The sequence below is a fragment of the Miscanthus floridulus genome, chromosome 6, assembly GCF_019320115.1.
Source record: "Miscanthus floridulus cultivar M001 chromosome 6, ASM1932011v1, whole genome shotgun sequence".
NCBI lineage: Eukaryota > Viridiplantae > Streptophyta > Magnoliopsida > Poales > Poaceae > Miscanthus > Miscanthus floridulus.
Window position 1 is genome coordinate 91,778,694 of NC_089585.1, and position 26,311 is coordinate 91,805,004.

A 26,311-nucleotide genomic window follows, 5' to 3' on the forward strand; every position below is an offset into this window, starting at 1 on the left:
AGGAGTCACGGAGGCACGAAGTATGGATTTCAGTTGTATTTTTGGAGTAGAATTAGAAGTTTTGAATCTGATTGTACAGGACCCCGATGCCCTTAACTGAAATCGGTGCAGTTTCATGTACTTGTCTTTGGAGCACTGTATCTCCCAAACCAGGCCGAACTAGCTCAACTTCATATAAGCAATATTGGAGTACTCCGGTAGCTCTACAGAACGGTATAATTGATTCAACAAATCGTCGATCGGTTAGGTGATATGATGAAAAATTGAGTTTCAGTTGAAGGTTTGAGGTGGTATTAGATTTTGAAGGCAGGAACGACAGCTATGGCCGACCGGCCATAGTGTTTTGACGCCGCGTGGCCTGTGCGTGGCAACCAGCCGTGAGCTCGCCCCCATCGTGTCCGACGCGCGTCCTTACGTCCTACGCCAGGTCCCAGCTCTCTCTCACTCACTCGTCTCTCTCTTTCTCTCCTCTGTCTCGCTCGCCATGGCAGACGCGAGCTGGAGCTCCATCGCCGCCGCTGCTCTTCTTGCTCCGGCCTTCCTCTGCCCGAACTAGCCACGCCGCTGCTGGCCACAGCAGGGCCGTAGCTGGCCGCTGTCTGCCGCCCGGCCTCGCGACGCTGTAGTGCTCGCCGTCGACGAAGCTGCCGCTGCCGGCAACGCTGGCCTGGCGATGCTCTGTTGCTGCGCCGCTGCTGCCTGCTGCTTGGCCGGCCAGGGCCAGGCGTGGCCACGGCGGCCCACGGCCAAGCCCCAGCACGCCCCTCTGTGGCCGCCGAAGTCCCTCTCCAGCCGGCCAAGTCGGCCGCCGGCCGGCCACCATGCTCTGCGTCCGTTCTGTGAGACGAGGAAGGACTTCACGCTCGAATTCAAGAAAAGGGAAGGTTCTTTCTGCAAAGTCAGTGACTCAAATGAATAGTGCCGATAAGGACCCATTTGCAGTAAATTTGCTGAATCTTTGGAAATTCATAGTAATTCATAGGAAATTCGTAAAATGGCAAATGAGGACTTTTTGGAATCCTTGTGAAATTCTCTATGCACTAGATCTATAATATTATATGTTTTACTTTAAAGTTTTAGCTGTAAAAATATATTTATGCAGCTAGGTTTGTAATGCTAGTGGTATTTGTCTTTTTCATAACTGTAGATGTAGGGATCCAAATGAAGTGAAATTTTTGTGGCATGCTACTCATGTGATAGTTGATGTGTGGTAAAAATTTCATGAGTATTGGATGAAGTATGAGTGAGTTATTGGTTTATCTTGCTCTCACATGATTTCTTGCTTTAGCGACTTGTCTTTTTCATAGAGGTTGCTATACATATTCAAATGGAGTGAAATTTGTACAGTAGATTATTGAGAGGATATGTGAGCCACTGTAATTTTTGTATAATTTATTATATACTTTTGGTATATGTTCATTAAGTCACCTTGTTATCTAAAATAAATTAAGAAATGCATTAAAAGAATTTATTTGGTCATGGACACTAGGTGTTCTGATGTTATTTAGTCATGTGTGAAATGTTGGTAAAGTGGTTTTGCCCAATTATGAATTTGCAACATAAGTTAATAATTATTTTCTTGCCGGTGTGGTTTATGGACAGATCTGGGAACTTAGCAAAGTTCTTCATGATAATGTGCTTTGTGGTGAAACTTGTTTATACAAAAGTTGTAGATAATTCATGTATCTAGCTGCTGTTAAAATTTGGTGCCATTTGGCCAAGTAGTTTAAGAGTTACAGTTGTTTAAAGTTGGGTTATACAATTGATTGCTCTCTGTCTTGTTTAGACCAGTTTCTGTAAAGGTATAATTTTGATCTACTTAACTTGGGAATCATGCTGTGATGGTTATAGATGAAATGTAGATAATTTCATAAGCTTTCTAGAATGTCTTCTTGCAAGTCATTTGGATTTGTGTAACTCCAGTTATAGCTAATTCTTATAGCTGCTGTTTGCATGTCCAGAAATTGGCAGATTCCAATTATAGTGTTTGCTTGTATATTGTTAAGTGTGACTTATGCCTTGAATGATGACTGAGTTAGAGCACCTGAGATCTTGGGAAACTTGTGTCATGCTTAGTGTTGTCGTCTTCTTTGCCATCTTAGCATGATTGATTGTGTGATGTTTAAGTTAAGCATCGCAAAGTACTTAAGTGTGTTAGTGTAAACTATGCTTGTCTTGCTTGCTATTTTGTGATGTGTCTCATGGTACTATTCTTCATATTTATGCACTTGCATATTGCATCTCATCTAGGTACGCTAGATGAACCACGTGAAGGACGTGATGTTGGAGCCAAACCCGAAGACAATGTTTGATGGATCTATCCCGGAGATGGAAGGACTAAGCGAATGCTAGAACCGGAGATGTTACCAGGATGGTGCAAGCTAACTGAACTGACTTGTGGCGGATCCCAGGCAAGCCTCGGAGCATTATAAGTCTCCTAATTTATAAAAGCAATTCTTTCTATATATGAGTTATATATTATATATTGTTGCATTAAGTTGTAGGAGTTGATTGAAACCGTTGATGCATTTATTATTATCCTTGCCTACCTTATTACCTTTTTACCCTGTTAGGTCAGCATCGAATAACTGCTTAGCCTTGCTTAGACCGGTAGTGATCGGTGATATCCGGTCACCTACATTATAGGTGGTTACTGGAAGAATTTAGCTATGGAAAGAATGATATCCTGGAATTAACCATGTGTGATGGATAATTGGAGACCGGACAGAAAAAGTTGGAGGCAACCAGACAGGGTTCTGGGGTGCTGTTAGTTTCCGTCTGTGTTGATTAAGGACCGACCGTTGTTGGCCCTCGAGTCATGTTGAACGCATGCCTTACATTTAGCTGGCCGGATAAAGTACCTTCTGACCGCGAAGCTAGGAGATTTTTCGGGCCGAGTAGATTACCCGCAGCGCACTGTGCCGGAGCAGGTGTGGTAGGACACGGGGGCGAGATGATAAGACCAAAGTACAGTCAGTCAGCCCCCGGGTACATGTGGTTCCTGGCAAACTCGAGATTCCTGGAAAGTTGACTCGGTGATCAATATCTCACTTTAGCGGGTGAGTGAGGTTTGTGTAAGGAATAAATCACCAGCTGGTTAGGAATCGATTCGAATCGCCATCGCTCCTGGATAGTGAGCACTTGACTCAAGTTACTGCATCGTAGTAATTATTATGGAACAATGATGGTTATCTGGATGGTATGGGATATGCTAAATCTAAATTGGTAACTGGATGTTATTGGTTAATCAAGTGATTGCTATAGTACAGGTGCTTACCTAGATGGATAGGCCATAATAAAGATGATGCAAAGTACTTAAAATGGTTTCTTCATGATAGCTTATGCTTTTCGCAAACAAGTCAGCTAGCCCACTAAAGAAAGCCTTGCATGATCCTTGGTGTCATTTGTTTTGGTTTTCGACGGGTAAGTCTGGCTGAGTACATTCGAGTACTCAGGGTTTATCCCACCTTGTTGCAGGTGATGTTCTCGACCTGTTGATGATGGTGGCTAACCACCAGTGGGCTCGGTGATTCTATACTTACTTCTCATCTATATGCTTTTGTTGGATGATGTCACTATGCTAGCAATATATTTGGAACTTATATTAATGTAATCATTTGAAAGCTATGTTGTTTTCACTAAGCGTTTTGAAACCCAAACTTGTACTATTATTTGTTAACCCCTTTGTAATATTAATTCCGCTACAACCTGATGTATGTGATGTGTATTTGCTTAATCACACGATCTTGGTTGTGATGTTGATTTACCGAGGTCTTTCGGGACACTCGGCGGACTACCGGGTTTATATGAGTGAAAGTATGGGTGTGTCAACGTGTTAGCGGGGACAACCGTACTTGATCTTGTATAAATTGGGCGGTCCTGTCACATCCACCTTGATCACATGACTCAATGTCATGTCTCATGTGCAATGAGCTCCTTCATCATCACATGTGTGAGCTTTGTAACATCTCCAAGCCATTTTCACCTTCATGGCATATGTTGCTCACACACATGTACATGTGGACTAATCACCTATGTATCTCACATAAACACAATTAGTCCACCTAGGTTGTCACTCAATTACCAAAACCAGACAAGGACCTTTCAGAGGTGGTAGAGCATCATCATGGTAGTCCAGCTAGGACTATCATGCTTGAGGGATAGCATGTCATTTTGGAGGAGACTCAGCCTTAGGGGGAGCCACAACAGCAGTCACAGCCACCAGTGGAGGTAGAGGATACTCAGTAGACTAAGCAAGCCGAGCTGATAGAGGAGACTGAGCAGGCATCTTAGCTACAGTTACGCCGCTCTAGTTGTACCCGTGCTCAGGTGACACCGAGGATTGAGACACAGCAGAGGGGTTCTCGTCCACTTCCTAGACCATAGGGTCTGCCTCCAGTGACTCACCTAGATTTGAGGGCTACCACGGCAAAGCAGGTGCAGTAGCTCAGGTTCGTGTAGTTTGAGGACTGGTTCCCACCGAGGAGGGATGAGCATGCTTTAGAGGGGTTCTATACACCACTGCAAGAGGACTTCTACAATGCTTATCTAAACAGTGGTATGGCTTTCAGATCTCAGAGGGTTTGCTCTATTGAGGCCATTATAGCAGCAGTTGGAGAGCAGATCCGCCCTCATCTCTCTTACTTGCTAGGATTGACTGACCTACTTAGACAGACTGGTAGATATGTACCATCATAGGTCCATGAGTTCTACGCTACACTTTGGATTGACTCGGGGCATAGGTTCATACACTTTGCTTTCAGAGGCCGTGACTACAAACTGATGAGCTATAGGGTTAGAGAGATCCTCAGGATTCTAGAGGCACCCATTCGCCTTCATGAGGTGTGCTATGGTCAGACAAAGCCTCCCAGATGCCCTCACGGCGGTCTGGTGCCTCCCACAGACTTGGTCCGACCTTGCTTCACAGAGCCATTCGGTGAGGGGTCGAGCAGGACACCTAGGGATCTTACTCCTATAGCTAGACTACTTGATGCTATCATGAGGAGGACCCTGCTCCCAAGGATGGGATATCACGAGGGATTGACTCGCATTCAGTTGTGGCTACTGAACTCTCTGATGTAGCAGACAATATTTGATATATGGGATGTCATTCTTTTTGAGATGGAGGATACACTTGCAGAGGGATTCAGAGATCATAGGCAGCTGCCATATGCTCACTAGATCACATTTCTGATTCACAAGGCAGTTATAGTGAGGCCTCCTAAGATGTTGGCAGAGTATTCTAGTGCTACTATAGAGTTCCCTACATATAACATGATCCAAATGCTCTGTCACAGCAGAGCGAGGACACCTAGCTAGCCGTGCCATTGCCTAGAGGTGCCAGAGACTACAGCCTAGTAGGATGAGATTATTAGGGGCGTTGTAGTGATAGAGGAGGAGGAGCTAGATGCTTAGCAGGAGGGTATGGTTGAGAGCAACTCCAGCGATAGTTCAGATGATGACTACCAGGCTATCCCTCAGATGCCTCCTCGATGACATGATAGTGAGGCCGGTGGCTCCAGCTCAGCTCCACCATAGCCACCATAGATAGACCCCCGCTCTACTTGCTATTCTTGAGCGGATGAGATAGGATCAGCTTCGCTAGGCCTAGGAGACAGTAGCAGCACTAGCACAGGTTCAGGCCAGATAGGACAAGTTCCAGTGACGGTAGCAGGCCTTGTAGCAGCAGTAGCTCCTTATTTAGCAGCAGTTACTTAGATTTATGCAGTATGTTGTCACTGCTATTGGAGCTCCACTACCATAGCTCACACCTTAGCTTGGTCAGCCTGCCACCACTATAGTCACTCTAGCTTTTTAGCCCATTGGGCTTCAAAGTCAGGGATAGCCAGTAACGTAGTTTGCTTCACCAACAGAGCATGTGTCCTAGTGGTTTGCTTTGCCAGTGCTAGCCTAGGGTCCTTTCACACCTCTAGTTATGGGCTTCATACCAGCTCAGAGTTCCTCGATGCTTGTGACAGACACCCTAGTCTCCAAGAGCCTCGGTGCTACATTTAGTGAGTTGGCAGGGCAACCTACACCGCTAGAGCTACATGTCCCTGGACCTTTCACCGTTGCTTCAGTCATTAGGACTACAGAGATGCTCCCTTTATCAGTTGCATCATCAGAGCCAACTCCTATAGTCATACCTGCTGAGTCATAGGCCACACCAGTTCTAGAGTAGACCTAGACTACCTCAGCGCCACTTCCAGCGACACAAGGTCAGACAGCTCAGAGCTCCAAATCAGAGGATGATGCTACCTAGTTCTAGATCGCTCATCGCACCTCAGCGCCCGACTCGTCTGCTCCTGCCCCACCAATAGACCCTTAGGTTTTGGTGCTTGACGTCAAAGGGGGAGAGGGATCGAGTATGATAGACATAAGGGGAGCGATATATCTAGGGGAGCTTATTTATTACATTTGACTTTTTATGTGTGATACATTATTATGCATTCATGTTTACTTTCATGCATTGAACTACATACGTGTGATCATGATATTTATGTGATAGTGATATTTATGTGATATATGACATGTGTGCTCTCTACTTTGATCTTTATATATGTCATGTCACTTGGTTATGCTCGTTTGCTTTGCTTCCACATTTTACTCTGATGCAAATGAGCTTTATTTCTTGTACTCATGCTTATTTCATATCTATTGAGTACATCATGTTGGCTTGGGTCGTATAGCTTGCCTAACTCTTTTGTTCTTATTGTCAAAAGCTTATATGAACCAAGCATGTTGAAAACCTCATCTCTTTTATGTAGTTGAGGTTGTATTGTCATCAATCATCAAAAAGGGGGAGATTGAAAGCATCTAGTCCCCTAGTTGGGTTTTGGTAATTAATGACAATACATGATTACTATGACTAACATGTGTTTTGCAGAGGCAATTAAGTTAGGTTATGGTAATGGCAATTGATTGGGCAATCATGGTTGTCATGCCCCTATGTTGGAAATCATTTTGGTTTTCAAAGGATGGACGACAAGGTTAAGGATGGACTAGTTCTAAGTGTCATTTGGTGTTGAAGAGACACTTAGAGTAGTTTAGGACTTTGTTTTTTTTCCTTTGGCCATACTATTAAGGGGGGTATGGACTAGTAACTTGACCTAGGTGAGTCTAGTGGGTTAGGTGTGGTGCACACTTGTTAAATCTAGCACTAGGTAGCTCCAAAGTAGCCCTAAGATCAATTGGAGCGAACTTCATTCACATATGATTTCGAGTTGGAAGTGAATGGAGGGTAAAATGTTGACCGAATGCTGGTTCCAGTGTGACTAGACACTGGTAGGAGAGTCCAGTCAGTTCATTTAATCAAGATGAAGTTGTCTGGATGTGACCGAATGCTGAGTGTAAAGTGACCGAACACTGGGTGCCAGAGTTCGGTCAACTCCAGTAAGGTTCTAGAGAGGGAGAATCCTAATCGAACGTGTTCGGTCAGTGCTGACTAGACGCTGGTCAGGTTTCGGTTACTGACTAGATGTTGAACAGCAAAGTGATCGGACTATGGGCGCCAGCGTTCGGTCAACATTAGTAAGGTTCTAGAGAGCAGTTTTTGTGACTAGACGCGTCTGGTCAATGCTGACCGAACACTGGTCAAAGTCCGGTCACAACTTAACGGCTCTATGGCGGGGATAACTGATTGGGGCATCCGGTCACCCCGTAGAGTGGTGTTTCAACCTCCTAATGGTTTGTTTTGAATGAGGCAGGTATAAATACTTCCTCTATTCATCCAAGAGAGGTCTCTTGCCTATTTGATCAGCTGAGAAACACCCTTGAGAGTGCTTTGGAGAGCAAGAGCCTAGTGAGGTGATTGAGATTTGAGAATCCAAGATTAAGGTCTCATTAGTGCAAGGAGAGTAGCAAGTGTACATCCACCCTTCTTATTAGGCTTATTGTGGTCAAGTGAGAGTTCATGCTTGTTACTCTTGGTGATCGCCATCACCTAGATGGCTTGGTGGTGATCATTCAGTGGAGCTTGTGGATGACCCAACTCAAGTTGTGAGCAGTTGTGGGTGATTCACCACGACGGAGTGTCGAAGAATCAACCTGTAGAGAGCACTTGATCCTTGCGCGGATCAAGGGGGAGCTACACCCTTGCACAGGTGCTCCAACGAGGACTAGTGGGGAGTGGCGACTCTTCGATACCCTGGCAAAACATAGCCACGTTCCTTCTCCTCTCTTTACTTTAAGCATTTATATTTGAGCAATTCAATTCTTGTCTTTATATTCCTAGAATTGCCATGCTAGAGTAGGATTGAAACTTAGGTTGCAAAACTTTTGTGCGGTAGAACATTAGAAACACATTCTAGGCACAAGGGGTGAAGTGGGCTAAGTGTAGGGTTTAATTATTGCAAAGAATTTTAGAATTAGCCCAATTCACCCCCCTCTTGGGCATCTTGATCCTTTCAAACCTTATTGACAATACAAAGTGATCTAGTTGCACAAAAAAAGAACTGGCTTGATACTAGGTTTGGGCATGGACCACATGCAGTGGCGAACAAAGGGCCCAGCAACCTTGGGCACTCACTCAGGCTCTAGGGCCAGGACACATTTAGTCCTCCGTTGCAGCACCCTGAGTCAGAAACAGTGGCCAAGCTAGAGAAAATTAGAGGGTGGTGCAATTTTCTTATGGATGCATAGACTTGTGCTATAGGTGGTGCATACATGGTGAAGTTTTTGAAAAAACCAATGTTTTCACAAATTTTGGGTGGTGCATCTGCACCCACTAGCGTCTCGTCTAGGCTCCATTTCAGTCTTAGGTCCGCTACTAACCACATGGCATAAAAAAACTTTATTCAAAGCCATGTTTCAATTTTGAATTGATGCCCTTAACAATGTTTTTTTCCAAGACTACATAAATTTTCTTATTGCTGATAAGAGTACTTAGGGGAAAGCAAGTGCATCATCAATGGGTCGCACCATGCTGGATATACTTTATGACTTGATGATACACATAAAAAATAATGTTCCAACCTCCTTAGAGTGTCCTCAATGGGAGGTATGAAGAGGGTAGTAAGGTTTTACTAGTAGTAAGATACACTATGGACGGTAGAAGAAGAGGAGGTACTAATTGCCGGTAGTAACACTACTATTACCCGGTAAGACAAATTAATTTTTCCTTTTGGTGCACACACACGCATGCACACACGCACATGCACGGATGCACACACGCGCGCACACACACATGCACACACGCGCACACACACACAAGGAGCCACATCAATGTCATCCTAGTGACGATGGCGTGGAGGCCCTAGAGATGGCAACACAGAGCCACCTTAGGTCCATGGCCACCTCCACGAGCACTGGAGCTTCGACTAGGTCTCTACCAGGGGCGAGGCCAGCTCAAAACTGACCTTGGTGCACACTCTATCAACACATAATGGAATGCATACATTTGAAAGGAAATATATGAAAAATTTGAGGTAGATGTTAGTAAACTTCCATTTTTACCATGGTGCACGTGCACTAGGGAAAGCAAACGTGGCTTCACCCCTGGTCTCTACCTCTAGCCTTAGCTCCATTGAGAATAGCTTGAGGAGTCACTATAGGTCCTCGGACCCATCTAAACACATGGAGTCCTTCGCTTGGCCTTGGCATCACCTCACGCAGCGTAGAGTGGGCACTGATCGTGGCAAAGGAAGAAAGGAGTAAGGTGCGACAGACGAGGAGACGACAAGCCACACGAGTTGAAGAAGGCTAGAGTGTGGGGGTATGTCCTTAGTTGTCTTGTTCTTCCTTGCCATGCTAGCAGCAACTCAGGAGGCATCGGTGGGGAGAAGGAACCAGTGCCTAGTGGTGGATGAGGAGGCAACAACGGCAGTAAATGACAAAGATGGAGAAGTTTGAAGGGTCGTGAGAGGTTAGATTGTTGTTTTTGTGGGCCCACCTTGTTTTTGGATGTAGATTATGTGGGTGGGTGGATTACTATTGTTGCCTATTCCTTGGGCCCACCTTCTTACCGAGTCTAGCAAAATACATTATGGATGCCCTTATAGATGAATAAAACTTACTTGGGCCAAATCGAGATTTTAGCATTCATATACGATATGTACTCCACCTAGAAAAGGGGAACTACTTAATAACATGTCATTATATCAGTCCGATAGGTATGGGCCATGTGGCATGTTGAAAGCTTTCAACTTTTGAAGCATTTGACTCACTTTCTTAAGAGAAGTAGTGTGGCGGAACCACTCGAAATAGCACACTTCTGGAGGCGCTTGTCTTCCACCAGACACTAAGCACCCCAAAAACAAGCTACATCGGATAGTTCTGTCGAGCACACCCCAAGGGAGAACTCGAACAATCCACGTTTTTTCTCCAAGATCTAATAATGAGAACGAGTTTATAATACTTAGTCCATTTCATACATCAAGAGTTCTCAGAAATACATTATTACAATACTAAGTTCAGAGTGTGGAATTTAAAATAAACATCTAATGATAAGATACAAGGATCTGTCTATGCCCACCAGAAGAATCCTCCACACAACAGCTACTCCTCAAGCTACACTTGCAACAGGGGTAAAAAACCATGAGTACACAATGTACTTACACGACTTATCCGACTAGTGGGAATAATTTCCCAACTTCAAAGAATATGATAGCTTTATGGTTTGCTAGGTTTCCTTTTTGTAAAAAGCAATACTAGTAGTGAATCCTTATGTATGTGTTTTATTAGCAGTCATGATTAGTTCATTAGCTAACCATTCTATGTGAGCACCTATTCTACTTTCAAGCAAGAGTTGAGTAATCAGATCTATTTCACCATCTTTCATCTTCTAGTTATTACTATGGTGCTAGATCGTACATAAGTTGTACTGTATTACACAGCAATTCATGAATCAATGTAGCCCAGCTGGGTATCGCAAAACACACGCCCCGCTTGTACCCCCAGCACAAACAAGACCAACCCACCACTCTCCTATCAAGGGGTCTAGGTCCCCATCTAAACTTGGACTCTAAGCCCCCACTCCTGAGTCCCAGACTTAGTGTGGTGCTTGGACCACAGCTATCCCCACCTCTAATCAGTCAGTCTGGAAAGAGCCAGAACCCATGACAAGAGAGCAACGAGCCTTCCCACTCCCATAAGCAAATATGTGCTTAGGATAATAAGTCTATGACCTGACTAGAATCTAATGTAATGGTCAGTCCTTAACCGACACGGATAGGGAAAATAGTGTAACCAAGCTATGCCCCATTAGCCATGGGACACAACCTATTACACCCACCAATACCCATACCGTATCCCTGCCCGGTCTCCATTTTCTTTCACCATTTTATCATGAGAGTAATAATAATAATCACCTATTGTGAGTAACAGCAGGTTACTCACGCTACCGAAAAATCTAAGCATAGCAGCTACTTGCACCTGTACTAGTAGGACTCATATGACATATATATTTATGCAGGTGGTTTCCATAAAATGCCTATAACATAAATGTATATCACAGATATATATCCAGTGATCATTCAAAATAAGGGTTATGCACCGGGGCTTGTCTTGGGCAGGCGCGGTGTCAGCTCAGTTAGTCAGTGGCAGCTCTGGGACCTCCTCCTACACAAGGATCTCCTCCTCATACTCCTCGATCACCTCCTTGAACTCATGATCTCTGATGGTCATGATCTCCACCAACTCGTTCTCTACATGTATGCGATGATGATGCAACACTTAGCATTTTAGCAACATCAACTCTTAAAATAAGAATACACATGGTAAACTACTAAGCTAGCTCTAATGACTAAGATACTAAGCTAACTATCATCTTCATCAAGTAAAGTGTTGGGTTCAACTAACAAACACCTAGCTTTACAATTGAAGGATATATCTCTATTTCTACTAATGATTTAATGTATATTTGAAATAAAGAACATTTGACTATCCTTATGTTAAATCTATTCTAAAGCTACAAAAATTAGAGTGAGTACATAATAATATCATGAAACTACTGTAAAATTTTCAAAGCTAAAGCTATCACCATTTTACCACAAAAATTCCTATAATATTTAACCTAATAATATTAAGCACTCAAATGATTTAATAGCTCCTCGTATTGACAAGTATATATATGAACTAAATACATTAACAGATAGAGCACAATTTTATATACTTAACAAAATTGGTTTCATAATTTTTAGATACATACATTATTTTATATTAATTACCAAAGTTCAACTCAGAATTAAAATGAAAAAGCTATTTCTATTCTCCACGAAAAAGCTAAACTGATTTCGGCCCATAGGCACGGCCCACGTGAGGCCAGCCTGCAGCGGGAGGCGGCTTGTGGTGGGGAGATCCCACTCGCACTGGCACATTAGCAAAAACACCCTCGTGTTATCAGAAAATAGCGCGAACACTACACGTACTATTTCTATAGTCAACGACTTTGCAACGAAACCCTCGGATCTTCTCCTCTTTACAACGGTAAGGCCCTCGACCATCCCCGTGTGTGCCAGCACAGCGAGCGGTGACACTAGCGCTTATGCCGGTCACATGGGACCCACACTGACCTATCTACGAGGCTGACGCTCAGCTAGGGTTCGATGTGAGAAGATGGGCGGTGGTTGCATGAGCTGGGATGCCGTAGAAGGACCTCTCTATGATGGCGGGCACCCTACGGCAATGGCAACGACATTCAGGTGAGCCACAGCAACAATAAGGCGGTAGGGGTAGCGGGTGAGTAATGATAACTCACCAGTGACCTTACCGAGAAGTTGGCTCTACCAAAGACAACCCGAGCAAGGCTGGCCACGTGCACGTTGTGAGATGAACGGCGGACCACAAAGGCACGGCCACATCAGTGGCGAGGAGGTGGCACTAGAGCTGTGACTAGCGTACGCATGACGAAGAGGGAGCCAAGGTGAGCTAGTGGTGCAGAGGAGTTAGTGCGGGGTGAAGTGGTGGAGGCAGGCCACGACGCGAGCGGTGAGGGGCCTTAACGGCACGGTGATGGGCAAAGCTCCAAAATTGGAGCTTGGCGTGATGCGAGTCAAGGCAGGGTGGGGTCAGATGGAGAGGGGGTGTGAAGGTGAAGACGCGAGCATGAGGAATTGATGAGAGGTGCTCCCTCTCTGGCTTTACCGTGACGCGACGTGATGGTGGCGGAAAATAGACGGAGAAAGAGGGAAAGAGAGAGACGATGTGACAGGTGGGATCGGCTCGTCCATGCCTTGGTGGGACGCGAGCAGCGAGACTGGGAGGCCCACGCGCCGGTGCTAAACGACGGGCGTGCGCGCCCGACCAGCGTGGCCCACGCGGTCACAGTGCCATAAATGGCATAGCGATGGCGGCTCGCCCACGTGCGCGTGGCAGAGGCGACACGCACAGGACCGACAACAGCGCAGAGATGCAGCAGACCGGTGTGGACGCAACAACGATGTGACGGCAGCGGCAGCATTGTGACGTGAGTAGTGCGGATGCGACAGCAACGCAGCGTGGGCGCGATAGTACCCAAGACGGCAGTGCGAGGCAAAGTAGCAGGGCGCAGGGCCAGTGGCTTGCTACGGTCGGTCTCGGCCAAGCCCAGGCAGCACGACGACAGCGGCAGCAGGGCGGCTCGGCGGCAAGATGGCCAGGCGCAGGTGAGCGGTGGTCGCGGCAACAGCGCGGCACGGCGGTAGGACGGCCAGGCACAAGTGAGCGGCGGGCGCAGCGGCTCACGGCGTGCCCACCGCGGCCAGGCTACGACAGCAGCAACTGGCCAGCGTGGCCACATGCACGAGTGCGCGTGCGCCTAGCGCACCGACGCCGCGACATCGGTGTTGGACGGCCTGGTGACCGCGCCCAACATGAGAAGGCGGCCCGAGTTCATGTTATGCATGGATTTTAAAGCGTTCGAGACGTCTAAACCGTTGATCCAATCTCCAAATCACTTTTGCTATACCTTAGAGGGTATATTAGGCTACTAAAACAAGCCATAATACTACCCTACTCCTTAACTCAATTTCTCTACAAAAATTGCTAAACATAGTTGTGTGTAATTGTTGGCGGACTTAAAAATCTCTAAGTTTTTAGCTGAATTAGATTTCCATTTGCGATTTCTAAGCTAGTGGAAATATTAGCTAGTAATATCATTTTTTGACTGTAAGTATTTCATTGTCATCTACAAAGTTTGTATTTCAAACTTTATTTAAGTACCACATACATGTTCTATAGCATTTTTGCTTAATAAAAATTGGTTTTAAACCCTAAGTGATATAATATGACAATCGAATCAACTTTCGTTTCGCATTTCTATTGATCGTTTTGAGTTACAGAAATTGATCTAGACACTTTATCACATGCATTAACACATAGACATGATGCTCATGACATGTTTTAGTAAATAATTTACGGTGTAACACCGAGGGTGTTACAAATAGAGGCTCTTATCAACATGTTTGAATCTCATGGTCCTGGTGTTTCCAGCGCTGGTTGCCCTTGTAGATGAATAAGACTTACTTGGGCCGAATTGAGATTTTAGCATTCATATATGATACGTATTCACCTAGAAAAGGGGAATTACTTAATAACATGTCGTTATGTTGGTCCAACGGGTATGGGCCGTGTGGCGTATTGAAAGCTTTCGACTTTTGAAACATGTGACCCACTTTCTTAAGAGAAGTAGAGGCCCCTATCAACATGTTTTAATCTCAAGGCCCGGGTGTTTCCCGCACAGAACATGTGCGCCAGTTGTTTGTGAATATACTAGGCCTAGCTCAGCTGATTGGATTCTTTGTAGCGGAGCTTGTCCAAGCTTTGTCAAGTCCTAGACTTAAAATGAGTACTCATATTTTTCTAAATTTATTCTAGAATTTAACGACATCATTCTTGTCTCTGATCCTTCAGAAATGCTCTAGGAGTAGGATAGATATGTGTGGATGCGTTGAGTGTTCGCACATGTATCAGTGTTCACGTTGTACTTTTAAAAATGTGTTTCGGCCACAAGGATTTTGTGCTATTGCAATACTAACTTTGCAATATTAACTTTTTGTTGGTTGAAATTTTACAAGGTGGATCTAAAATCCATTTGAAGCATTATGTTACTTCTGCTATCACTTGGAAGCCATCTATGCTAGTACTGTCTAGTAGCAATAATAAGAGTTCATGAGATTCTTAGCTGCTCATTTATAATATACCATTTTTATTACTTCAGATTTTTGCGAGATATACCACGACATGGCTAGGCGTAGGCTGCGCGGTCAACAGCTGGCGCCCAAAGACCAAAGGCACCTGAATCTCTTGCACATTGGCATGCGGCGATGGCGTGCGTCTACCAATTCATTCCTACCAGTCAAAAATCGCACGACATGCCCCACCGGTCATCCTTTCCTCTCTCCCCCACGAAACCCCGTACCCCTTTGCACTGGGTCCCGCGTGTTACCTAAGGTAGCGTTTGGTTGTGAATCAAGGTGGAGTGGGACGGTCCTGTCTCTGGTTTATGGGACAGGACGGCTCCATTTTCTGTTTGGTTGACGAGGGACGGGACGACCCATTCTGTGTTTGGTTAAGAGACAAAAGGTGGGATGAGCTACAGACAAGTGGGACCCATTTGTAAGTTTTTTCCTTTTTTTATCTTTTTCCTTCTCTTCTCCTTATCTCTTCCTCTTTCTCCTTATCTCTTTCTCCCGAACCTCCCTCACTCTTCCTCTTCCTCCCCTTCTCCGCCGGGCCTATGCACGCCACCGCCTCTTCCTCGCCCGCGCGGCATGGCTAGCGGCAGAGATGAACCACGCGACATGGCCGGCGTTGGAGCTCACCCACATGCGCCACCTCTCGCTGCCCGCGCTCGTCTTCCCCGTCACGGCTCATCCCAGGGGCGCTGCTTGCCCGCCGGAGTTAGGGGCGGAGCTAGGGGCGCTGCTTGCCCAGGCGCGCCTACTCTCCGCCCGTTCGCGCTCTTCCGCCCGACAGCGCGCCGGAGTCGGGGCTGGAGCTCACCTGCTCGGCCGTGTGCCGGAGCTCACTCGCCCGGCCGCGTGGCGGAGCCGGTGGTGGAGCTCGCCCGCCCGACCGACGCCACCGCTCGCCATCTCGCGCTCATATTGCATGCGCCCTCCCGCCCGCGAAGGCCGTCCTAGGTGGGACGGACTCTGTCCGTCGAAAAATGAGGGACGAGAGTCACGGTATCTATTCGTTGGTGGAATGGTCCTATCTCCTATTCGCCCCTTAACCAAACAGCAGCAAAAGTGGGATCATCCCACCTCATCCTACGCCATCCCACCAGCCAAACGCTACCTAAAAGCCCCAGACGTGAGGCCGCGGGACGCGCCTTCTCCACGCAGACCACCTCCCACTGACAGCTGGCCCGCACGGCCTATCTTCCGGATCCCGTCTCTTGGGTTCACGTGAGCCGCGCGCACCAGGGGCTTCCTCGAGCGCCGAGATCGCGAAAGCCATCCCTTCGCGAGCGCCACGCGACGGGCGACGGCTGATCCGCGCCGTCCACGTCCGGATACGGTTGTCGCCCATCCGACGGCTGACCGCCGCGGCCGCGGGCATTAAAGCCGGCCTGACCCCCGACGCCCTCGCTTCTTTTGCGCTCCTTCCTACCGCTCCGCTTGTAGTGGGAGTGGGAGAAGAGAAGAGAATGAGCAGCAGCGAGGCTGGCAAGCAAGGCCATGGTGTGCCGGTGCTCGAGGCGCAGGCTAGCGCGGAAGACCATGGTGTGCCGGCGCTCGAGGTGCAGGATAGCACGCATGACCATGGTGTGCCCGCGCTGGAGGCGCCCACGCCCGCGGATACGGACAAGATACTGGCCGCCGTGGCGCAGCTAGCGCGACGTCGGAGGCTGGAGGCAAGGCGGCTGGGCCGCACTGCACCCGCGGGGCCAGAGGGCGAGACGGCGAAGCGGGCGCGTCCGGTGTCGGGCACCTCCGTGGACTCGTCCCGCGAGTCTGCGAAGGTGGTGCCCGAGCCGCAGGAAGGGGCTTCTGTGGTGGTGGCACCGGGACCGGGGTGGTGGCCCAAGTCCGTGTCGCACGGTGCGATGTCGGTGATCGGGCGGCGACGGGAGATGGAGGACGCGTTCGCCGTCGCCGCGCCGTTCCTGGTGGTGGCCGCCGCGGCGGGGAAGGAGGAGAGCGGCGAGGGGGAGGAGAAAGACGGCGGCGGGCCGGGAGGCGGAGGTGGAGTTCTTCGTGGTGTACGACGGGCACGGCGGGTCACGGGTGGCGGACGCGTGCCGGGAGCGGCTGCACGTGGTGCTCGCGGAGGAGATGGCGCGTCTGCACCTGCACCTCGGGAAGAAGGGCGGCGACGACGGCGAGGACGGCGTGCGCTGGAGGGAGGCCATGGAGGCCTGCTTCGCCCGCGTGGACGGCGAGGTCGTCGTCGTCGAGAGGGAGGCGAACAAGGGCCATGTTTAGTCGACGAATTTTTTAAATAGTGTCGTAGCACTTTCGTTTTTATTTAATAATTAGTGTTCAATCATAGTCTAATTAGGCTTAAAAGATTCATCTTGTGAATTTCGTCTAAACTGTATAATTAATTTTATTTTTATTTATATTTAATGCTTCATGCATGTGTCAAAGATTTGATGTGATGGAAAATCTTAAAAAATTTTACAAAACAAGAACAAACAATTGCAGAGCTCGACTTCGTGGAAACTGAGGTTTGACTAATAGTGTTCTGGTAGCAGAACAGAGCGGGTAGAAATTCTACACGTGCCCCAGAAGATCTATCGTTCAGACTTGAGCCCCCAGCCCCTGTGTCCTCGTGGCCTGTCTCAGTCTAAACTCTGCTCAAGTGCTCTTTTGCGGAACGAAACGGCAAAGCTTCCATTTCAGTAATCCATTCGTGTCATTTGGTTCAGTAGGGTGCTAACTGCTATGGGCACTGGGAACGAGCCGTAGCTCGGTCGGTCGGTCTTCCAGCTGCAGAAGCCGTCGGTCATGCGTTCGAGCGCTGCTCGGCGTATGATTTTCACCGGGGGTTTTCCCCAATTTCTTCAGGTGCTTCTCTCGCAGATATGCCACAATGGTCAAGTGACGTGCCCGTCATGCTCGGAGTCTGCTGATCTTCGAGTATCTCTCAGCTGCGTTCGTTGTCTAGTATAGCTGTAGGTCTGTTTGTATACCGTGTGTGTGAGGTGTGCGTGTGTGGTGGTGTGTGTCTGTATCCGAACAGATACTAAAGTTGTACTTAGATAAGAGGCAAAAAAAAAAAAAAACTGCTATGGGCACTTATATATGTAAGATGACTCTATCCCACGTGGATATAGGGGCTGGATTTTATATTCTTTACCTAAAAAAATGAATTGTCTTGGGGAAATCTAAATAGCATCCAATTATTGCATAACATGTGGCTAGATATAATAATTAATAAATGATACCTCTGTAGTAGAAAAAATAATGTTTATAAGAGACTAGGTAGCGTGTCCGTGCGTTGCTACGGGATAACTAACAATTTATACTAAAAACACACGGATCGCACGATAAGATAACAATACTATTAAATTAAATACCAACGTTAAAGTGACATTTAATCCAAAAAGTAAAGTTTATGAATTTAACACAGTCACGGAGTGCACGGCGTCGCAGGCTCACAAACTCTAGAGCTTCCAGAGATTGGATCGAATCCAACCTAGAGCCTCGGAACCCTACATCTTTTCCTAGATGGACTTCACTTCGGATGCGCCGATAGCAATATCAACGATCTCCAGTCGATGGACCAAGTCGTATGGATCCCCATATAATGGCTCAGACATGTAGATTTTGTTCTCCTTGTACTTGGATACACTTGTTCCACTGAAGCTTTCATTAAAATGTTTAGACACGAACAGTGTTTGATCACCGATGTCCCTCATCCTGGACTACTCCGGCGTACGGTCGTGGAGGTTGCACTTGTAGATCGCGCTGCTGTAGGTGAAGCTCTATGTCTCGTGGAACGTGCTCACCATGGCACCCATAATGTGCAGCTCACCGTTTGATTCCAGGTAGCTACGGTGGCAGAGCCCCACAGGTGGTGACAGCGATGGCAGCAGCGTCGCGGTTGGAGTAGCACCGGCGACGTTGCTGCTGCAGATGGAGATTTGTGTTGGCAGTGGACGATGGACCCCACAGAGAACTCCAATTTTGTGTCGAGCAGCGTCCATGCGCTGTCGACTCCAACCCGGTAGAACGCGACCTCCGTGGAGCACCCAAGCATGGCCATGGCCACGTACTCGCGGCCGGCGGCGTTAGGCGGCGCCGAGAGCATGATCTCACAGAAGAACACGTCCCTCATGTCTTCTAGCTTGATGGCTCTGCCTGCAGCATCCACGTCCCCGTAGCCGTTGGTGGGATGGAGGACCCACTGGCCGTGGACCCTAGACACGTGTTCCGATGAGGACGCCGCCGCGACGTGTTCGCCTGCTGGCGGGAGCTCAACGCGGGGGGCACGAGCACCGGTGAATGGATTCAGCAGCGTCACGGACGCCGCCTCATCCATGAGCGCCAGCCACCCACACGAGGAGCCGCACGCCACCTTGCCGCGCATGTCGGGCAGCGTCTTGGACAAGACCTTCTTCTCCGGGACGCAGTAGAAGCCGACGCGGTCCAAGTCGGGATCGAACGGGAGCAGCATGAATGGCCCGAAGGTCGCGAACGGGATGGCGGCGCGCCATGGGGAGCAAGCGGATCGGAAGGACGCCACGGGGCCTGACGCAAGACGCTGCCCAATGGACTCGATGAGATCCTCTGGCAGGCCAGATCTCCGGTCAGAGAGAGGTAGGGACCATCTCTTGGGATTGGGAGGCTAAGCTATGGAAGATAGATGGCATCAACTATGGTTCACGCAAGAAACAGCAAGCGAGGACGATAGAACATGTGAGCGTAAAACCAAATGAAAGGAGGAAAAAGTTGTCCCTTTTACAAATGCAAAGAGGGAAAGTAATTAAATATAGACAGATTTAGCAAGGTTCTCAGAAATGCAAAGAGGTTTCTTTTGTCTTAATTCTCTTTCCTTCTATGTTAATTTTCTTTCCTTTTGCTCATTGCCATGTATGCTGGTGCATGCAAACATGCAATGTGTATATGGATAGCACAATAATTTTCTACTTCATATTTTGCCGTGATTCCTCTATCACATGACAGACAATATTCAATCAAGGAGATGTCGTGGGATCGCAGGCATGGACAAATGGACGAACCAAAACAAATGTCGCACAAAAAATGTCCATACTTTGTTCTTTTTAGTTATAAGAGATTTCTCTCCTGCTCCCAAACTGTCCGTTAATTACTAGACGACATTGTTGTCTCTCATCTTTCTCTTCCTTCCACATTGGATAAAGTCATATGTGGCACCTTTTATAGATGGTTGATTTCACTCCACTGTACATGCCCTAACTGTGTGCACTGCAGCGAGATAATGGAACATCTTTCTTTTGGTAGTTAATTAGCTCGGTTCAGTCCTTGTGATTAGTAGTCACTCTGCTCCTGTGGTATCGTTGAGAGCTGCAAATAGGAACACCTTTGTTTTAAGTGTCCTTGATTAACGTTTGTTGTGATGTAGTCAACTATTTCAAGTTCTTCATCTTATCTATGTCATATATGTCTTGGGAAAGATGCATCATCTTGTGCCTCTCTGCAAAATATTATGTACTGTTAGATTTATCTCTGTGAACTGCGCATGTCCTTGGTTCAGTTGTTTATGTTAAATATTGTACACCACTGACACCTTAGTCAATACTAATTGTGCTTCAAACATGCCATATAGGATGCTTCACCATTTTATCTGACATCTTCTAGGTGAGTTATTTGAACCTTTTTTGTGTCTTATATCAATGTTTTTTGGGTTGTATCAATCTGTAAATCTGTAAACCAAAATAGAGTAAGCTTTGTGGGAGAAGCCTTCTACGACAATGCTTTAGATAGTTTTTCTGTACTGTGTAGTTAGCAATTAACTGCTAACCGCATGCTCGAGACATGGTGAACATTATTTGGAGGGTTACATATCTCAAGTTGATGTAATACATTATACGTTATGATAGGGCCTATCTAGCTGGAAACAAGATAGTGGATACAGTGATGGGGAATAAGGTTCTTGACATTGGGTGCGCAAATGAAGTCGAGGGTGGTTTTCAAAACGGAAGTGTTGCACATTAACACTATCACATTAGGTGAGAAATAATTTGTTTTAGATGCGGCTTTGTGAAATCATATCAAGGACGATGGTTGCCTGCTAGGCTGCTGCTTTAAGTAAGCATTGCTATTTGTCGGCTTGGTCTTTTCACTCCCAATGTGGGGACCAACCTTGATCTTGTGGCATGCAAAGCTTAAACTCTAATGATGTAGGATGTGCAAAGAGATCATGCAACTGTTGCAGGTGTACCAGTTAACACAATTGGTCAATGCGAGGATATGGTTTTGAAAATGCAGTGTTTTTTCTCCTGGCTAAACCTGGAAGCTCTGCTGGGACTAAAGAGGGGAGGGCTCATTAACCTGCTTTATTTAGATTTATCTTGGTAGCATGTAAGGGCTAGGAGAATGCATTGACACTGAAGTGATTAAGTGAGGTTAAGTCTGTTTGGTGCTCTGGTAATAGCTGAACTTTGAAGTTTCCTGGTGCACTTGATATGACTTGATCTACCCGCAACTAGAACATATTCTTTTTCTTGACCTTTATTTATGTGCCACGCTTCAATGCCCACCACAACTTCTCACAATATGATCTTTCTATGATAACATCTCTAGACAAAAAGCAGCGTTGTTACTGTATCCATCATTCTGAACTGCAAGTTGTCTGAACGCCGCAGAACACAGGAAACGGTAGCCCCTAAAGGTCTGAAATACGAAATGAGTGTTCAAGTCCCATTATAGTGATAACTGATGAGGTTCTTCAAACTTTGATATGTAAATTGTAATAAGTTGTGCTGTAAGTTTTGCAATGTCTAATCATTGTCTGAGTCCAGAATTTCAAATTAGTCAAAATGATGCGTATTTTTTTGCTGATTCAGTGCAGTGTTGAATTCGTCTGTTGGAGGGGTTCACTTTGAGATTTCCATTCCTACTTGTTTTACAGTTTCAGCTTTGTCTAACACGTATTGTTTGTCACAGGTAATGCTAATGAAAACTTTTTTCTAACTGTACAGCCAGATAGGCCTGATGAGTTGGAAAGGGTTGAATCAGCAGGTGGCAGGGTCATCAACTGGAATGGGTACCGTGTCCTGGGGGTGCTTGCGACGTCAAGGTCAATTGGTACGAATTACGATGATGTCTCCTTTTGTTCTGTACTTCTATACATTCTCCATGTGAGTGAAGATGACAATCACCGTCCTTCTAGCTAGAGTCTCAACTGTCTTACAATTGCAGTAGCTTTGGTAAGGAGAAACAATGAACATAACTGCTTGATAGTTGATCATGTTATCACTTGGATCATTGTGTTTTTTTTGAAACATTCTTTGTGAATTTTACAGCAATGCCATGCTCTGTGGATTTTTTTAATTTTAACACTTTTTAAACTAATTTTAAATCTAACGCTGTCTGTTTTTTATTTCCAAATCTAACACTTTTAGCCGCGTCTATTGCCATGGCGTGGCGAAACGCCTGTGCCGCGCCATGCATGGTGGCGCGGCGGGAGGCTGACGTGGCGAAGACTGGGAGCACTGACCGGTGACGTGACCGGGGCTACCACGCGCGCGGATCTGGGCGTGGCACTGCCGCGCCGCGGCAACCTTTGACACGGAGAGACGGATAGCCCATGCTACTTTTGCGCAGACAGGCACAAAAAGAAATTAAGAATGTTATCGCTTAACCACGTGTGCTTGTATATTATATATATTCATTCACAGGACATCACGATTCTTGAAGAAAGGAATTCATGGTCCGGTGGGTCCCAATGTACAGTGTTCCAAGAGGACTAGGTCAATAACTCCGCTCCTCCTCTGCGCCGTGCCGTGCGCAGCTGCCGCACAGTAGCAGCACCATCTGTGGCCTTGGTCTCCTTTGGCTGTTTGTGGCGTGGATGGACTCCTCACTCTTGCGGTCCCAGTGTACAGTGTTCCAAGAAGATTACAGTAGGTAGTGTCAAATCACGTAGCCCCTACTCATATATGTATATATAAGAGCATATTACATTTCATCGAACCATATTTTACATCTTTAATTTAGGTGTAAGTTCTATATTAAATTGATTATTCTTAAATGAGAACGATGAGAATTACTTGAATATTTATTTGGCCATTTTTTGGCTTTTTTATTTTCTCTATATTTTATTTGGTTTTTCTTTGAAACTTTTTAATTTTGCTTTCATAGAAATAATCTGGCTAATAGTGTACTCGTTCTTGGGGCTTGCTGAAGTGAAAGCCGGACGACTGATAGGAGCAGGTAATGTCCCACCTACTGGTACTTGTAGCTCTCATACTAGCTTGTCACCCTAGGCTCAACTAGCTGTTCATGCACATATAGGTAGCTGTTCATGCATATATAGGTAGCTGTTCATGCTGCACTAACTGTTCATGCATACAGAGAGATAGCCATTCAAGCAAACTAGGGATATGACATGTTCTACTCTTTGGTTTACTACTACTCAACACCAGATGACAAGAACTACGTTATAGGCACCATTCACATTATATATACCATGCATAAGACAATTAATATTACTCCATTAAATATCACTTACCTGATTACTTACCCTTTTCTTTATACACGTCATCTTTTACTATTAATAGTGATTTCATCGAGAACTAGGGCCGTTGATTCATGCAAGTTATATAAATTAATCAAGATTCCTTTACTAAATTTATCTAGAGCATGCACATCCATACACTGGGGGCTGCACGTAAGGATGGCAACGGGTCGGGTTCGGATCGGGTGGAGTCTCCGTGCACCCAAAACCGAAACCCGAATCCGCCCCGAAAACCGATTCGGGTGGAAATCCATTACCAAAACCAAACCCGCGGATACCCGAAACCCGAACGGATACCCGAAACCCGAATGGATACCCGAAACCCGCGGATATATATACACATATTCACATGTATAAACAAGAGGCAACAAATAATAAATATTTTCATGAGTTAACTTTAAATAAATTTAATAATCTAAGTAAACAAATTATTATTAGTATATTATAAAACATGAGTTTTAATTCTAAATGATTTATTTCGGATATCCATTGGATATCCACGGGTGGAAAACCAAACCCGAAACCAAACCCGATTGGTTTCGGGGTCCCGAACCCGAAAACCGTGGGTAAAAAACCATCCCCAAACCCAAACCCGCAGAACCCGAAACCCGCGGATATCTGCCCCAAACCCGATCCGTTGCCATCCTTAGTTGCACGTCTGCACCTTGCTAGAATAGTCATTTCATCTATAGGACGCTAGTCCTTTTACATGAATAGACTTGACTCAACTGGCTAGTAGTAGTCCTAGCTGGTGTGTGTTTTAAGGCCATAAAACACTCACATTTTATAACCACAAGGTTAAGATAGAACATATAAAATAAAAAATTACCCAGATTATTTCATGGAAGCCAAATTAAAATATTTCAAAGCAAAACCAAATAAAACAAAATAATTAGCCATATTATTTCTACGAAAGCCAAATTAAAAAATTTCAAAAAAACCAAATAAAATATATAAAAAATAAAAAAGCAAAAAAAACGGTCACATAAATATTTAAGTAATTCTGATCATTCTCATTTAAGAATAATCAATTTACACCGATTGAATATAGAACTTACACCTAAACTGAAGACGTAAAATATAGTTTCAACGAAATGTAATCTGCTCTTATATATACATACATGAGTAGAGGCCAGGTGATTTGACACTACCTACTGTAGTCTCTGCACCACACACACACAAGAGGCTTCACAGAGCTGCAGTCCTAGTTCAAACTCGGTCTTTGGAACCCATTTGGCGCACCTCCAGCTCGGAGAGTGGTTTATGCTAGATCTGAAGTTTGAAAAGTAAACTAATGTAGTTTAACTATGTGTATTTAATTTAAACTAAAATGAAATAAACCATGTAAATCCTCATATAATTTTTAAGAACTCTATAAATTTTCTAGAGCGGGAGCTCTGACAACCAAGACCTTAATTCTGTTTTTTATTACTGAAGCCGCTCTTTAATTCTGAGTGAACAAACGAACTATACTGCTTTTTAATTCTATACGTATATATACATATTACTATACGGAATACTCTACGTGTACTGAAACGCGAAGCTTGTCTGACGTACTGTAAATAAATAAAGGATCATGAATTTTCTGGAGTAGCAGGAGTGAGGAGTCCATCCACGCCACAAAACAGCCAAAGGAGCCGTCAAATCTGAGGCCGCAGATGGTGCTGCTGCCGTGCAGCAGCTGCGCACGGCACGGTGCAGAGGAGGAGAGGAGTTATTGACCTGGCCCTCTTGGAATACTGTACGTTGGGACCCACCAAACCATGAGTTTTTTTCTTCAAGAATCGTGATGTCATGTGGATGAATATATATAATATACAAGCACATGTGGTTAAGCGATGACATTCTTAATTTTTTTCATGCCTGTCTGCGCAAAAGCAGCATGGACCATCCGTCTCTCCGTGACAAAGGTTGCCGTGCCATGCGCTGTGGCCTAGATCCGTGGCGCGGCAGCTCCGGCCACGTCATCGGTCAGCGTCCCCGGTCTTTGCCATGTCAGCCTCCCACCGCGCCACCATGCATGGCGTGGCATATGCGTTTCGCCGCGTCATGGCAATAGACGTGGCCAAAAATGTTAGATTTAGAAATAAAAAAACAGGAAGTGTTAGATTTAAAATTAGTTAAAAAAATGTTAAAATTAAAAAATTGCTCTGTGCACCCTGAACCTTAGGTCCAATAAGCCAAGCTGCACCCGTAGTGGTTCCCTATGATGACTAGTGAAGCAACAAACCTCGTAACGGAAATACAGAGTTTGGATGTCATGTCCAACGAGGAGGCTTGCAAGGTCGCGAGGAACTGTTTGTGCGGGCGCGCGGCTGCCAAGTACCCTGACACCGTCCACGGGAGCTCGGGTAGCGATGCCGCCGCGATGCTGGTGGAGTTCGCCATGTTGCGGGGCAGCACTGACGACATCAGCGTCGTGGTGGTGGAGCTGAAGCGTCTGAAGAGGTCGAAGGGTGGTAGACAGAATGGTAGGACGTAGCCTGTAAAGATTTCCAAACGTGCCGGCACGGCACTATACGGCCCTAGCCCGCCTGGGCACGGCCCGTCTGGGCACGGTTAATGAAGCGTGCCGTGCCGTGCCGTGCCACCGTGCCGGAGTTTAGGCCTAGGCACGGCACTAAACTTGCTGGACCGTGCCTGGCGTACCGTGCCGGCACGGCAGTCCAGCGTGCCCCGTGCCGGCCCTGACACTGAAATTACAAAAACATTCATTCAAATCATA

At 46.2% G+C, this 26,311-nt stretch overlaps 1 pseudogene; it reads left to right on the forward strand.

Moving 5' to 3' along the window:
- The first annotated feature begins 16,567 nt into the window (after window positions 1-16,567).
- LOC136460822 (probable protein phosphatase 2C 8) lies at window positions 16,568-26,068 on the forward strand (annotated as a pseudogene).
- Window positions 26,069-26,311: the final 243 nt, after the last annotated feature.